Raw genomic sequence first — 15882 nt, 5'->3', positions numbered from 1 at the left:
TCTTAAAAAAAAGCATCCATCTATAAGTTCTTTCCATTTGCCACAAATATCTGCCATTCCTTCAATTACCTTTCTCTCATCTGCTAAAGCTAGAAAACCAACCTCACCAACTGGCCTGAGTTTATTTGTGAGCACTCAAATTAAAAATAGAGGAGGGAGGGCTTCCCTGGTGGTGCAGTGGTTGAGAGTCTGCCTGCCGATGCAGGGGACATGGGTTCATGACCTGGTGTGGGAAGATCCCACATGCTGCGGAGCGGCTAGGCCCGTGAGCCATGGCTGCTGAGCCTGCGTGTCCAGAGCCTGTGCTCTGCAATGGGAGAGGCCACAACAGTGAGAGGCCCGCGTACCACAAAAAAAAAAAAAATTAAAAATTAAAAATTAAAAAAATAGAGGAGGGACTTCCCTGGTGGCACAGTGGTTAACAATCCGCCTGCCAATGCAGGGGACACGGGTTCGTTCGGTGGTCCGGGAAGACCCCACATGTCGCAGAGCAACTAAGCCACCACAATGAGAAGCCCGCGCACCACAATGAAGTGTAGTCCCTACTCGCCGAAACTAGAGAAAGCCCGCGCACAGCAACGGAGACCCAACACAGGCAAATATAAATAAATAAATAGAGGAATCCATGAATTATGAGATTTAGCACATAACAGACATCATCTCAGATTGTAACTGGTCATTTTTTCTTCTTTTTGAACCAAGTTCTGTAGGGCTGAAACTCCTACATAAAGTTCTCATTTCTGAAGTCTTACCATGTTTTATTTCTACCTAACAATCCATCTACATGGTCAAAACATCCATAGCCACTTCTAAGCCTGACAGGGAGGGCCATCTTGGAGCCATTCTAATTATGTGACATTACCCTATACACAAAACACTGAATACATGGATAACAGATATAAGCCACGCTATAATACCCCAAAAGGAGAATATATACAAATACATATATATGTGTCTAACTAAGACTTGAGAAATATACTTAATTGTATAACATGAAAAATTTTAAGACAAATATGTTTGAAGAAATAAAATTTCATAACTCCCTGTAATAGTCTACAAAGGAGGTTTCACTGCCATCCGATCTTGTAAATGTAGAGCTGGGAGACTTCTCCCAAGTAATACCATCCACCCTATAGGTTCTGTTGTCATACCTGTGGAATAAATGTAATATGTGGTATTATTCCTGACGTTATTGCATGAAACCATGTAAGAAAGAAGTGGTTTAAAATCCTACAGGTAATTGCAGGATATATATAGCTTTGTTAAGATTAATTCACATAACATGCAATTCACCCATTTAAGTGTGCAGTCCAATGGTTTTTAGTATACTTACCGAGTAATGCAATCATAACGCGATTTTAGAATATTTTCATCACCCAAAGAAGAAACACCTGAACCATGAGCAGTCACTCCTTGTTTCCACCCAATTCCCCCAGTCCTTAAACCACCACTAGTTTACTTAGTGTCCCTATGCATTTGCCTACTCATCACATTTCATATAAATTGAGTCAAATAATATGTGATCTTCCCTGACTGGCTTCTTTCACTTAGCATAATATTTTCAGGGTTCATTCATGCTGTAGCATGTATTGCTACTTCATTCCAGTTTATTGACAAATAATATATCATTGTATAGATATACCACATTTGTGTTTATCCGTTTACCAGTTAATGAACATTTGGGTTGTTTATGCTCAAGCTATTATGAATAGTGATGTTGTGGACATTCATATACCAATTGTGGTGGATATGTTTTCATTTCTCTTGGGTATATAAGCTGGAGTGGAATTGCTGGGTCGTATGGTAATCCTATATTTAGCACATTGAGGAAATGCCAGACTGTTTCCCAAAGAGGCCATACATATACCAGCAGTGTATAATGGTTGGTTTCAATTTTTACACATCCTTGCCAACAGTTGTTAACATCTTCCTTTTTAAATTTTAGCAATCCTAGTAGATAGGAAGTGGCATTTCATTGTGGCTTTAATTTGCATTTCCCTCATGGCTAATGATGTTGAGCATCTTCTCATGTGATTATTGGCCATTTGTATATTTTATTTGGAGAAATGTCTATTCAGATCCTTTGCCCATTTTTTAAAGTTGAGTTTCTTTTATTGAGTTGTAAATATTCCTTATGTATGTAGATACAAATTATTTACTACATGTGATTTGCAAGTATTTCCCCCTGTTCTGCCAGTTGTCTTTTCACTTTCTTGACAGTATACCTTAAAGAACAAACATTTTATTTGGTTAAGTCCAATTTATTTGTTTCTTTGGGCATTACTTGTGCTTTTGGTGTCTTATCTAATAAGGTTTTTGCCCAACTCAAAGTCAAAATTTACTCTTATGTTTTCTTCTAAGAATTTTATATTTTTACCTCTTTTAGTTAGGTCTATTTTGAGTTAATTTTTTAGTGAATTTGAGTTAATTTTGTGTATCCTGTGATGAAGGGGCAGGTGAATATCCAGCTATCCCAGCAATACTTGTTGTAAAGACTGTTCTTTCCCTGATTGAATTATCTCCATACCCTTGTTCAAGTCAACTGACTATAAAAGTGAGGGTTAATTCATGGATTCCCTATTCTGTTTCACTGAGTTTTAGGTCTATACTTACACCAGCGTCACACTGTCTCGGTTACTGTAGCTTCATAATAAGGTTTGAAATTAGAAAGTGCGAGTCTTCCAACTTTGCTCTTCTTAAAGATTGGATTTAAGGTTACTTAGCCAAAACATCCTCTTATCAATTTAAGATTTCTGGTGTAGAGGGAGATTAAAAATAAAAGCTTCCTTCGAATGGAAATTTTCTAGTAGATTGTAATTAAGCACCAATTTTTAAAAATAGCTAGACAGAGAAAGGAAAAGAGAAATTTGGAAGATGCGTACTCTCTTGAGTGCAAGTGAGCGTTCAGAGCCAACAACTGAGTTAACAGTAGGCCTCACAAGAGCCTCAGAGTTTACAACTGACACATGTTCCTCTCCCATGCTGTACAACCAGATGAGAAAAATTATCCAGTGATTCTTGCCATTTTCATGCTATTTCTACTTCTGAATGTCTACATTTAATCATTCAAAAACCCTAGGAACATCTCTAATGAAAAAAAGTCAAAGTGATTGGATAGGTTTCCAAAAAGCAGACATACTTTGTAAGAACAGATGACCCAACTAATTTTTTAAGAATTTCTCTTTTGCATCTTCTCCTCTGGCTTTTTCACGAGTGTGTGATATTAAATCATAAGCAGTTTCCATTCGGAGCAGTTTATGGCTCACATCAGCACAGAGGGTAAGACCAGTTTCATATGGAAGAATGGAAGTAATATAGCCAGGCCAGATTTCCGATCTGCAAATAAGTTAGATGTGGGTGTCAAGATCCCAGCTCTGGACGTAAATCCAGGTATTAGGGAACCTAAACTCACTGTCTAAAATTGAGGCTTTTAGAGTCAGTTTTAATCTCTTATTTTTAATAATCTCTGGTCTTTTGAAGGATCTTCAAACAGAGATTTTTACCAGATACACTAGTTATAAGTAATACATCATCTTTGTTAAACCATTTTTATTATCACCTATGGGCTTAAACTATTATCTGTACTCAAATGTGAGGATATATATGATACATACATATGTAAATTATATACACGTATACCAAGGAGTAATACATACACAGAGACACAAGTGTGATGACTGACAATATTTTCAGAGAAATTACCCAAGTAATCAACCAACATACCTGCTCAATTTGAAGACCCATAAAGGACTTTGGGGCATTAGTGTGAAGAGGGCTTCCTTTTGCGTTTTGTGTATGTGTGTTATTTGCTTTGACACTGTGGTTAGGCTAAAGTAGCACTATTCTGGGTTTTCATCTTTGGCAACTATTTTCTCACCAAGAAGCTTTTTTATTGGGTTGATGCCAAATGAGTATTTGCCTGATTCTTCCTGTCCTGATTCTTTAACTATTTTCCTAGTTTGGACAGCCACAATTTCGTTAGTATGTGTTAATTTCACCCTTCAATGTGGACACACTTGAAGCGAAGTGAACTCCCACCACACTGATGGTAGACTCCATCTGAGCATGCTCAAAAGAGCACAGAAGTTTGTCCATGGGGAGGGTAGTATCAGACGCTGATTGACAGTATCTGTGTTGTAGACCAACTTAAGGGAAAACACATACGGTTCTTACCCTTTGCTGCTCCTGATAATAGGCAATGGCAGGCTCTGGATCACAATGTTTGAACCCAGCAGGAATAGTTTTGCACTCTATGTGGCATGACTAGGATAAGGGGTATATGTATCTTATCTAGCTTGTATCTTCTTTTCTATGCTACACAAATACAAGGCTGTCACTTTCTGAGACAATAAACTTTCTCTGGATGTGACAGATTCAAAGCAGATGCCAAATTAGAAACATTTCTGAATTAGGTGATTTGGGTGCCTTGACCAGGTTTAAGAAACAAAACTGTTTTTCTTCTTGGTTTCACATTTAAACAATATGTGTTAGTCTAAACTATATGACCAAAAAATAGAACTACTAAAATAACAGGCCCTGGGCTTCCCTGGTGGCTCAGTGGTTGAGAGTCTGCCTGCCGATGCAGGAGACACGGGTTCGTGTTCCGGTCCGGGAAGATCCCACATGCCACGGAGCAGCTGGGCCCGTGAGCCATGGCCGCTGCCCCTGCCGTCCGGAGCCTTTGCTCCGCAATGGGAGAGGCCACAACAGCTAGAGGCCTGTGTACCGCAAAAAACAAAACTAAATAAATAAATAAATAAAATTACAGGCCCTTATCATTATTATTTTGATATAATAAATAATAGAGGGATATTGTTTTACTACTAATTACCAGCATTTAGTAATGACAAGCTAAACATTAAGCCTTTAGGAAATTTGTGAACTCCTTCATTTCTTCCAATAAGTCTGTCAGATTGGTACCAGTATTTATCACCATTGATGAAGAAACTCAGTTTCAGAGGAAGACACTGAGGCACAGAGAGGTTGAAAGGAACTTGTCCATAATTGCCCTAGCTGCTATGCTAGTCTGCTTCATCAGCCACTATCACCACTATCACATTTACTTAATTGGGCTCTAGATTCAGATAAACAACTTTTCCTGGTTGCAAGGAAATCATTTAACAAGCCCAGATTGCAATGCTTGAAATGCAAGTCTGAGCCCAAATCTTAGAACCCCAAACCATGTGATCACTAAAAATACTGAGTATCTATTCTGCGCTGTATAATAGGAGTTTGCTTTTAAAATAACAGGTCCTATTAGGAATAAGTGTACAAATGACATTCTAGGAGGGAATATATCCAACAGGTGTTTTCAATTCCTTTAGTGGCAATGAAAAAGTATGAAGGCATTTCCTGCAATACTAAATGAGCTGATTTGCTTTTGGTGGGTGAACACTGAACTTTGCTTACAAAACTTAACCTGAAAGCATTTTCTAAGTATACTGCTATTACTCTACTAAAAGTTAGCCTTGTTATCTCCTTTAACAAACAAGAATGGTAAGACACAGTCTCAGTTAGTATAGTATGGATAAATCATTTTTGGTGTTGGGTAAACTTGTACCTTAATGAGTGTCTTCAATTTTGGGAAGACATGAATTCAGAATTGCCATTCTCTATGCACATTATTGCCATCTAAACTAATTCCAGCAAGACATAGCTATAGTTAGGTAGATCCTTTCATAAAATGATGCAGTCACTCAGGAATACTTTATAACGTAAAATGACTGGACAGTCAGTAACCAATGAATTATCCTAATGCTGATTCATCTGAGAGGTCCTTTATTCCAATGACTGCTGTTGCTATCCTTCTCTTTTCCTTTTGGGATTAAGAACTATGCACAAAGTCTTACTTACTCTAAGGTTCACCTTGTACCTCTCCTGTCACACAACTCATCATTTTCCCCATCATATGCCACCAAATGCCAAAAAAAATCTGAGCACTCTGCGGTCATGGCACAGGTATTTCTAAAGAGATGAACACTTGTTAAAAAATCATTAATCTGAGAATAAATATATGGGGAAATGATTGGAATCAACTGAAACTATGAGAGGCCAGCAGGGCAGATATGTGTGTGTCTGTATGTGTCTTAAAGAATAATGTTCTCTATGAGAAAAAATGCTTTAGTGCCCCAAAACTTAATCCAATTAATATCCTGGAATATATTTCAAGACCACTTGTATATATGTGCATGTACATAATTTCAGCATTGTATATTGTTTGTGTTATGTTCTCCCTTCTATTCATGGGAATATGTTGCCTTTAAAGCTTAACTTTTCTTGTCGATTTTGTACATGGATGAAGGTTCACACAATAAGATAACTTCAAGGATTTCTTTCTCCAATACCATTGATATGTATTCCTATTACTTAATTTCTTTTTCATTGATTTGCAGATGACAGTCCAAGATAGTTCTGCCAATGGAAATCACAGGACTACCAAGTATGGCAAAGACTTTGGAACAATTAGAGTGTGTTTTCATGGTCTGCATCAGAATTCTACAGATGGCTTTTGGCTGAATTGGCAGTGAAATGAGAATGGAAAGTTAGTGTATCAGTTACTTTTCAGTTTGGTATTTTTTCTTTTCTAGTATTCTACTATGTATTAGAAATTACATAAAAATCAGGAGAAGAGAAATGGTTAAGAAAAATATAACCTGTCATGTTAACGACATTCAGCACTTACCTAGACTCACAGGTACCACGAGAGAACATGAGAGCTGGCTTGTGAGAACTCACTTTGTTCTAATTCCCTCATTATATTCATGAAAAGCTTTGAGGCTCAAAGAAGGAAGTGACCCTGCCAGAAGCATACCATGAATCAGTGATGAAAGGGAGACTCCTTGGCTTCTGTAGAGCCATGTCTCTGTGCACAAGGTGTTAAAGAAGCATTAGTTAAGTGCCCCTTTACCTAACAACGTGGAGCTTAATCATTGGGTTTGGGCTTCTTGTCTCTTCTTTTCTTTTGCTTTCTCTTTTACATCCTTGGGGGCCTTAGGTTTTAGTTGCTCTCTTGAACTGGATTTAGAAGACATTTATTTTCACTAGCCCTTATTTTTTTGGGATTGTTGGCTGAATTTTTAAGAAGTTGGGGAAGGATACTGAACTGCCAAAAGTTAACAGATTATTGGCAAAGAAATAACAATAATTATAATGCCAATTTCTCTGGGTATTCCCTGTGTACTTTAGGGGTAGAAATAGTATTTGAAAAGTGATTTCAAAACGTGCAAATATTACCTGTGGGACATAACCTACTGGTTAAGACCACTAACTCTGAAATTAATTTGCCTGGATCTTTTTCCCCCAGCTTTACCACTTATTAGTGGTGGGACTTCAGGAGTGTTTCTTCTTTGTTTCACTTCCTTTTTAAAAAACAAGGGGTTAATAACCTCACCCATTCTACAAAGCTGTGGCATGGAGTTAATACATGTAGAGTGGTTAGGAATCTATGCCACTCTTAAGTCTTTTAAAATCAACCTTACTATTGTTGTTACTATTATTATTATTTCGTTAGCTGTCCTTGAAACAGTTTGCCAGCAGTACTCACTTGTTTTTCTTTTTGTTGTATATTCTCTAAGCATTCTACCAAACCCTAAGTGGCTGGTTTCAGATATTTTACACCTCTTTACCTGTTTGTCACAGCAAAAGTAAAAGGACTTTGGCTCACCTTGATCAAATGAACCAGAACTTTGGTTTTCTCCCATTCATACACACTGGTAAACAGATGTGAAAAAGCGACTCCATGGGGCTTTCAGTCTGGAGCCAAACATCCAGGCTCTGTGTAACTCAACACTATTATGAACACATGTGGGTCCCTTAGGTCCCAAAAGAATCTCAACTAAGCCCATCATTATTTCAGGAATATGAAGAATGCTTTTTGTGAAGTGGTTGAACATAACAGAAATACAAGAAAAGGCAGAGATGTTTCGTATCACAGCTTTTTGAGAAATGCTCAGAGCTCTAAGATGTAGCTGACAATTTCCGCATCAGGTAAAGCTTTCAAAGTTACCAAAAATTTCACCATAAATATGTTTTTTCATCAATGGCAATAATGTGGTGACTCTATTGCTCAATTCCACACAGCATCAGCATTAAATACATGAAAAGGGTAAGTTAAAATATCTGTATGATTGCTTCTGACATAACACTGAGAGCTCTTTTATTTAGGTACTCCATCAGTTATAATGTGGAACATTAAGACAAATTATTTCTAAACACTAACAAGCAATGTAGCAATAAGTGGCAGACAATCAAGGGGAATTTTGCCATAGCATGGTGTTTATTTTGGTACAAGCAAGAATGCAAATCCAAAGGATGTAATTTAGAGGAAACTCTTCCTGTCTATTCTCTAGGAACTAGAACAGGGAGAATGAGAAGATGATTGTGGGTAAGTCAAACCGTTTTCTCCTAATTACAGCTGAATAACTGGGAGCAAACTCCCATGGAAAGTTGTGATCTGCTTGAAGAGAACTAGGAGGGTGCCCTGGTTAGGGTCTTCCATATACAGTTATTCAAGCTCAGACTTGATCGTCTGTCAGGGATGTTACAGTAGGGAGAGTTTTGCTGTAGCTGTGAGACCAGCAAGATCACTTCCAACTCTAAAACCTACAATTTGAATCACCAACACCAGCCGTCATTAAGCACGACCTCAAATAACTCCAAATCTGTTCATCTACTCACATCTTCTTTACCCAGTCAACAGACCTCAAGTGATTACTACATGCCAGACACAGTTCTAAGACACAGAATAAGAGATAAGAAAAGTAACAACCTCTGTCACTGCGGGGCTTGAGTTCTTTGGGAAGAAGTTCATCTAAATACAAAGAGACACCAAAGATAATATTTGTTTTTATTATTATTCTGTGAAAGAAGTAAGGTAATCTGATAAATTGGGACTGAGTTAGGCTCGTAGGACAATCAAGGAAAAAATATCTTTAAGAGATGAGTGCCAAATAGAAAGGAATCATTTATGGACAATTTTTCTGTAAATATTATTTCCAAGACATGGGAACAGCAAATACAAAGGCCTTGAGGGAAGATGAAGCTTAACTACAATCAAGGAACAAAAGGAAGCTACAAGGTAAGGTCAGGAGATAACCACACAAATTTATACCAGCTGGTCCCTAACTTCAAGTCTACGTGTATATATTCTTGAGGTGAGTTAAGACATATATATCATCCAAAAAACAAAAACAAGTTGACTCCAAAATTACCCTGGAAATTCTGAGTGAGAGTCTTTACAAAGGCACAACCATATTAAAGATCACAGCCATCATTCTCCAAACTCCACTCTGGCCGTCACTTGCAGGCATTTAACAGGGGTGGTTTAATTTCCTCTCTAAAATATTGTGCAGGAAGAACAAACATCCTGGCATGTCTGCACCGTGCACCTAGTGTCTCACAATTGAAAAGTAGCTGGAGCTCACCCTGCTGATGGCTTTGCCGGTTTTTGTTTTGTTTTGTTTTGTTTTGTTTTTACCTTTTATTAAGAGTCCCATCTCTTTTAAGAACTGGGATATATTTTTTGAGGGAAATAAAGTATAGGAAAATTCAATGGACAGAGATCATACTGTACTTGACTTTTCTGTTCTTTGCTACATTTGTCGAGACAAACGTCTGTTCTTAGCCTTTTTTAATGGCTCTGTTAAATATAACGGACACACGGTACACTGCACATACTTAAAGAACACAATTTAAGTTCTGAACTATGCATATACCCATGGAACTGCCAACACAATCAAGAAAACGAACATATCCATCACTTGCAAGTGTTTTTATGCCTCATTCATAAAGCCCCTTTTCCCCCCTCACATTCCACCCCTCCACATCCCCAAATGGCCACTGATATGCTTTCTATCGTTATAGATGTGTTTGCATTTTTCTAGAAATTTATATAAAGGGATTCACACAGTGAGGACTCTTTTATCTGGCTTCTTTTACTCAATGTAATCATTTTGAGAGTAATTCATATTTTTGTGGCTATCAATAGTTTATCACTTTGTTTTGCTGAGTAGTGTTTCACTGTATGAGGATACCACAGTACGTTTATTCATTCGCCTGTTGATGCGTGCTTGAGGTTGTTACAATTCTGTCTATTAAAAATAAAGATGCTATGATGATCCATGTACAAGTCTTTGTATGAACATATACTTTCATTTTTCTTGCATAAATATCTAGGTGCAGAAAGGCTGGATCATACGGTAGGTGTATGTTCAACTTATAAAGAAACAGCCAAACTGTTGACTGAAGTGACTATGACACCTTCCTTCCCACTGGCAGTGTAAAAGACTTCCAGTTCCTACACTGCCTCACCAATAAGTGGTGTGGTTGGACTTTTCTAATTTTAGACATTCAATAGGAATGTAGTGGTATCTCCTGGGGCTTTCACTTTCATTTAGCTAATAATTGATTACAGTGAGCAACTTCCTGTGCTTATTTGCATCCGTACACCTCCTTGGCAGGATCTCTTTTAAAATATTTTTACCCATACTGTTAATTTTTAAAATTTTTTCTAATTACTGAGTTTTGAGAGTTCTATATGTGTTAGAGATACAAGTCTTTTCATGTATATAATTTGTAAATATTTTTTTCCAACCTGTGGCTTTTATTAATAATGGCTTCCAAAGATGAAACCCAATTTATCACTTTTTTTCCTTTATGGATCTTGTTTCTGGTATCATCTGTAGGAAATCTTCACTTAACTCAAGGTCAAAAAGATTCTGTCCATGTTTTAGAGATTCATGTTTTCATCTACATTTAGTTAATTCTTTATATGGTGTGAAGTAGGGATCAGAGGTCATAATTTTGCATATGGCTATCTATGCACAATATCCGTGTACTACATGCTTCTAGCATCATTTGTCAAAAAGACTATCCTTTCTCCTCTAAATTGGCTTTGAACCTCTGTTGAAAATTCAATTGTCCTTATATGTGTGGATATGCTTCTGGGATCTACATTCTATTTGATTGACCTATTATATCTGACTCTTGGTTATAATATATTCTTCCACTGATTTCTTTTCACTTGCTCATGTAAATAGTCTCCCAGTAATATAGCCTTTCCATTTGACTGGACATATCTAGGTATACCTGAAATGCATTTGATAAATCGATGGAATTTGCACTCAAACTAGGGTTACTTTCCAAAAACACTTAAAATGTTGAGGTGTATAAACGATGTATTCTACAGCCTTCCTGCCTCAACCAAGTGTATGTTAACACATCCCCACAAGCTATTTTGCATGTGTATGGGGCTGTAGAGTCTGGGGAGTATGAGAGCGGTATGTGCTGTCTATCCCAAAAGATCATCATAGGAGGCAAAGGAAACATTAAGGAAATAGATAGGAATAGTCAAATGCCAAATGTCAAAATATTTCTCATGTGTTTTTAATGTTTACATTGAGATAAATAAGCAAATTATAAAATACAAAACTTCACAGAATATTTCAAAATGCTCTTTTTTGCCAGATGCAACAAGATACTAGGAATAAATAGAGGAATTTTCTGGAAACAGCTTGTCTTTCCTTTTTTTATCACCATCGAGTGATGGGGTTGTATTTTATTCAGTGTCTTGTACATGTGGGTGCGAATAAAAAGGAACTTCTCTCAAAAAGAGAAATGAGCAAAGAATATGTGTTGTCAACTTGTCTAAAGCATTTTTTCATGTTCTGACTCATTTTTCTTTGTATTGGCATTTCAAGGGATTTTGGTTTTTAATTTGACTATTCAAAAACCTTGATAACTTCAGTGAAACTCCATGAAGATAATATAAACAACTGTAATGGAAAATGAAAAGATGATAATAGCAACCAGCACTGTGATATTTCTTGTCAGTGTTCTTTACTATTTAAATAGTAACAAATCCCATATTAATTTGTCTTTTCGAACTTTGGCCTTTACTTTGGTGGAATAAGTTCCTTTTGCTTTATTATCTGTTTGCAATTAAAAACAATTAATGACCATACTTTGATATGATCATCTTAGAGTTGTATAGAGGGAGGATAGTTATGCAACTACTTATATATCTATGGGTTCAAAGAAGTTTAAAGGCTTGATATTTGAATCCTGTGGAATGCAGCCTCCTTTCCCAGAGGGAAATGAACATATACATGTACTTAATGTAGTTTAAAATAAAGCAACACCTGTTCGTAGAGGCACCTTCTATTTCAGGCATGTTTAGGCATAGGGAAGGGGAACAACAGCTATAAAATATAATTCTTGTCTATAAGGAGTTTACAGTTTAGGGGGGTTGAGGGCTCTCAGTGACTCAATGAGGATGAGCCTGATGCACGTGGCTACAAGGTCACTCTTGAATAAAGTCTGCTTTAGGAAAGACCAGCCTACTCTTATTCTGTTAACCTCTTTAATGTGGTGTCCAATAAACCTGAATATCAAGCTCAAATGCCACTTTAGAAATGTTTCCAGGGGTGCTAACAGCCAAGAAGTCAATATGATTCCTATACACTTGACACAACTCACCAGAGGTCTTGAATTCGGTGAGCATATTGACCTCTTTTAAGAAGGATCACCACTTAAACTTCAAATGCTAAACTTCTAAGAGAATGAAGTAAGTAATAAGTGATATTCAGGTTCAGAGGTGGAAGAGAAAAGAGGTCTCACCTTGAGTAGAACATTTTGTTGGATTCTCCAAAGTGGCAAACAATAAGGAGAACATTAACCAACTAAGACTCTGAATAAGTTGATAATTAAGATGAAAGCCTCAGATGGAGGTCATAATGTCCCCTAGATTTAAGGATACACTTAGGCTGAAAGGGAAACTATTGAAAAAGATATAGAAAATGCTAAATATTTCACAAAAAATTTATTAGAATAAAACAACTTAGCAAAGTTTGCAGAGTAAGAAATCAACATATACACATCACTTGCATTTCTGTACATTAACAATGAACAATCTGAAAAAGAAATTAGGAGAACAGTTCCATTTACAATACCATCAAAAAGAAGAAAATAATTAGGAATAAGCTTAACGAAAGACATGAAAGACTTGTACACTGAAATCTACAGCATTGGGCTTCCCTGGTGGCGCAGTGGTTGAGAGTCCACCTGCCGATGCAGGGGACACGGGTTTGTGCCCCGGTCCGGGAAGATCCCACATGCCACGGAGCGGCTGGGCCCGTGAGCCATGGCCGCTGAGCCTGCGCGTCCGGAGCCTGTGCTCCACAACAGGAGAGGCCACAACAGTGAGAGGCCCACGTACCGCAAAAAAAAAAAAACAAACAAACAAACAAACAAAAACTACAGCATTATTGAAAGAAATTAAGGAAGACATAAATAAATGGAAAGATACCCCATGTTCATGAACTATTGTTAAAATGTCCATATTATACAAAGCTATCTACAGATTTAATACAATGCCTATCAAAATCCCCTATTTTTGCAGAAATAGAAGAAACGACCCCAAAATTGCTATGTAACCACAAAGGACCCTCAATAACCAAAGCAAACTTGAAGACCTCACACTTTCTTTTGAAATGAAGTTTTCTTGTTATTGTGGGTTAAAAATCCAAAGTCCTAAATGTCCATAAATTATCCTCCCAAATTTATATTTTGGTTCATTCTCAGTGACAGGGCTTTCGGTACCTGAGCGGCATTGAGGGTTCCTTCAATATCTGTAGCTTGGACTTCTGTCACTGACATGGTGTGGGTATCTCAGAGCCTTGGTTGTTTTATCAGTTTATCACGTCCCTCATGAACAATGCTCAGGAAGGCCCCACGCTTGCTTGGTTTCATGCTCTGCTACTGCTGTCTTGAAATTCTTAATAATTTTATCTTTGAACTTACGTTTTGTAAGGAACGTTTATGGGATGATAAAATGTACGCATGAGCAGAGGAGACACGTGCAATATGTGTGCCTGCCACCATTCCTGCTGCCCCTGCACATCTAGTTTTTACCCTGCTTATGGTGTGCTTTCCATGACATGCTGACTTGCTACCATTTGGAGTCTTACTGAGTTCCACCAGAGTTCTGTGCTACTGGTCACATCCAAGACTAAGTGAACATGTTAACAGCTTCGGGAAGCCATGCTTTCCATCTGAATATGAAATTACTTCTAACAGAGAAAGGAAGCAGTTCTTTTTTAAGAAACAAGAATGTCTAAGGAATCTTATCATATCCTTTCTTACTCGTGTTACCTCCCAATATTAGCCAAACACATCTGCTGAAAAAGATGACATATATGAAAAAGAGAAGAGAGAAAAATATGCTAACGGATTCCTAATTACCCAAATGCCCCATATCTGTTTCAGTAAGTATCATTATATATTATGGAAATTTTTCTCAGTGACAGAGAAAGACATCCTGGCTGAACATCCCTCTGCCCATGACACAGAGATGATGGTCTACAGCTACCTTGAAGGCGTTGGAGCCCACTTTACCCGTCACTAATATTAATGGAGGACAAAACTTCATATTCCGTTTGCTCTGTATTTGTTACAGCACTTCTTCCCTTCATTAAAATGGATGGCCCATAATTCAGTCTGTAGTGTGTGTATCATTGGAAATTGAACAAATTTTTGTTGGTTTTATTAATGCCATAGGTTTCTAGGGAGGGTCTACTCAATAACTAAGTCTAGTTTCACAGTTACAAATAAATTATGATGTAACTTTGCATAAATTAAGTTCATCATAAAGGAAGGATACTGAGAGCTGCTACTACCCCTTCACTGAGGGGCTCTTGTAAAGCGCTAAATAAAACAACAGAGGTGTATATGAGTGCATATATTTTCTATATTTGTACACACTTAAAAAGAACTCTTACAAAATGCATTATAAAAACCTTGATGCTGTGTGTCCCTAGTTCCCAGCTCTCTCATTAAAACTATTGAAATGAACAAAATGTTATCTATTAGGATAGCTATCAGAGTACTCCAAATACTACTTCTGCCCTGAGCAGGTAGTCAACGTTAGGAATCTGGTACCATCCAGTCACCTCCCACTTCCTTCCCCAAAGGAGAGGGAGGTGAAGGTCCCATCCCATGCCATGGTGTTCTCTGCCCCAACCGCATGCTGCTCCCTGCTGCTGGAGAGGCCAACAAAAGAAGTGCTGGGTGAAGACCACCAGCCCAAATCACCAGGCTCACTGATGGCTGGGAAGGAGCTGCAGCGTGAAAAGTCTTCACGCATCCCATCAAAAAGCTCCTCTTCCCTGGTATCTACCAGCAGTAGGCCCTGCAAGGGGGATTCCCCTGCCGCTTTTTCTGCCGCTGCCAGGGCTGAGGTCACTCCCATCAGGGATCGAGGCACTGACATGGGATCAAGGTGAGCTGTCCCCTCCTAAGCTTCTGCGCTTAGCTGCTGCCAAAAACCCAGGCACCTTGGAGAAGAACACTGACTGTCAGTGGAACAAGATCCTGAATCATATTAAGGACGGTCAAGGAAGACTGCAGTGCCCCTCAGCCTGCCCCTTCTCTCTCCCCACCTGCCTCACACACTGCAGACTCCCTGCCCACGGCCACTCACACTTTGCAGGTCCCTGCTGCTACCACCGCCTTGGCCGACCTATATTCCACGTCCCTCATCCTGTCTGCCCCTCCACCTTCCCCAACACCTAATATTGATCAGGAAACAAGATACACAGTCCCTAAGCTGCCAGTCCTGCTGATTCTCTTCCTCCTTCAGCTTCTGATCCCATTTTGGGAATTCCACTAAAGAAGAATGAAGGACCTTTTCATTCAGTCACAGCCACACACCTCTTATTTCTGAACTCCCCACACCTCCTAGCATCCAGGCTTTCTCCTTCCAGCCACCATTCCACGAAAAGGAACCCCCAACACCTGTTTGTGTAGATTCTAGCCCCCCTTTATACTTACTTACCCCTCTTCCAGTCCCTACCATCAATCCCCCTATTTTAACCGGGCGGCCAATAA

At 38.4% G+C, this 15882-nt stretch overlaps 1 pseudogene across 1 annotated transcript in view; it reads right to left on the bottom strand.

Moving 5' to 3' along the window:
* Positions 1-15265, bottom strand: part of LOC309801717 (piwi-like protein 3) — a 34857-nt pseudogene extending 19592 nt beyond the window's left edge. Inside the window, exons 1-3 of the transcript in view lie at positions 14946-15265; positions 3140-3336; positions 1040-1151 (exon numbers count right to left, since the gene is read on the bottom strand). The product of the transcript in view is annotated as a piwi-like protein 3 (transcript). The remainder of the gene's footprint in view (positions 1-1039; positions 1152-3139; positions 3337-14945) is intronic.
* Between the last annotated feature and the right edge of the window lie 617 nt (positions 15266-15882).

The sequence above is a fragment of the Mesoplodon mirus genome (assembly GCF_964341445.2).
Source record: "Mesoplodon mirus genome assembly, contig: SUPER_3_unloc_2, whole genome shotgun sequence".
NCBI classification, from domain to species: domain Eukaryota; kingdom Metazoa; phylum Chordata; class Mammalia; order Artiodactyla; family Ziphiidae; genus Mesoplodon; species Mesoplodon mirus.
This window is presented reverse-complemented; position numbering and strand designations above follow the sequence as displayed.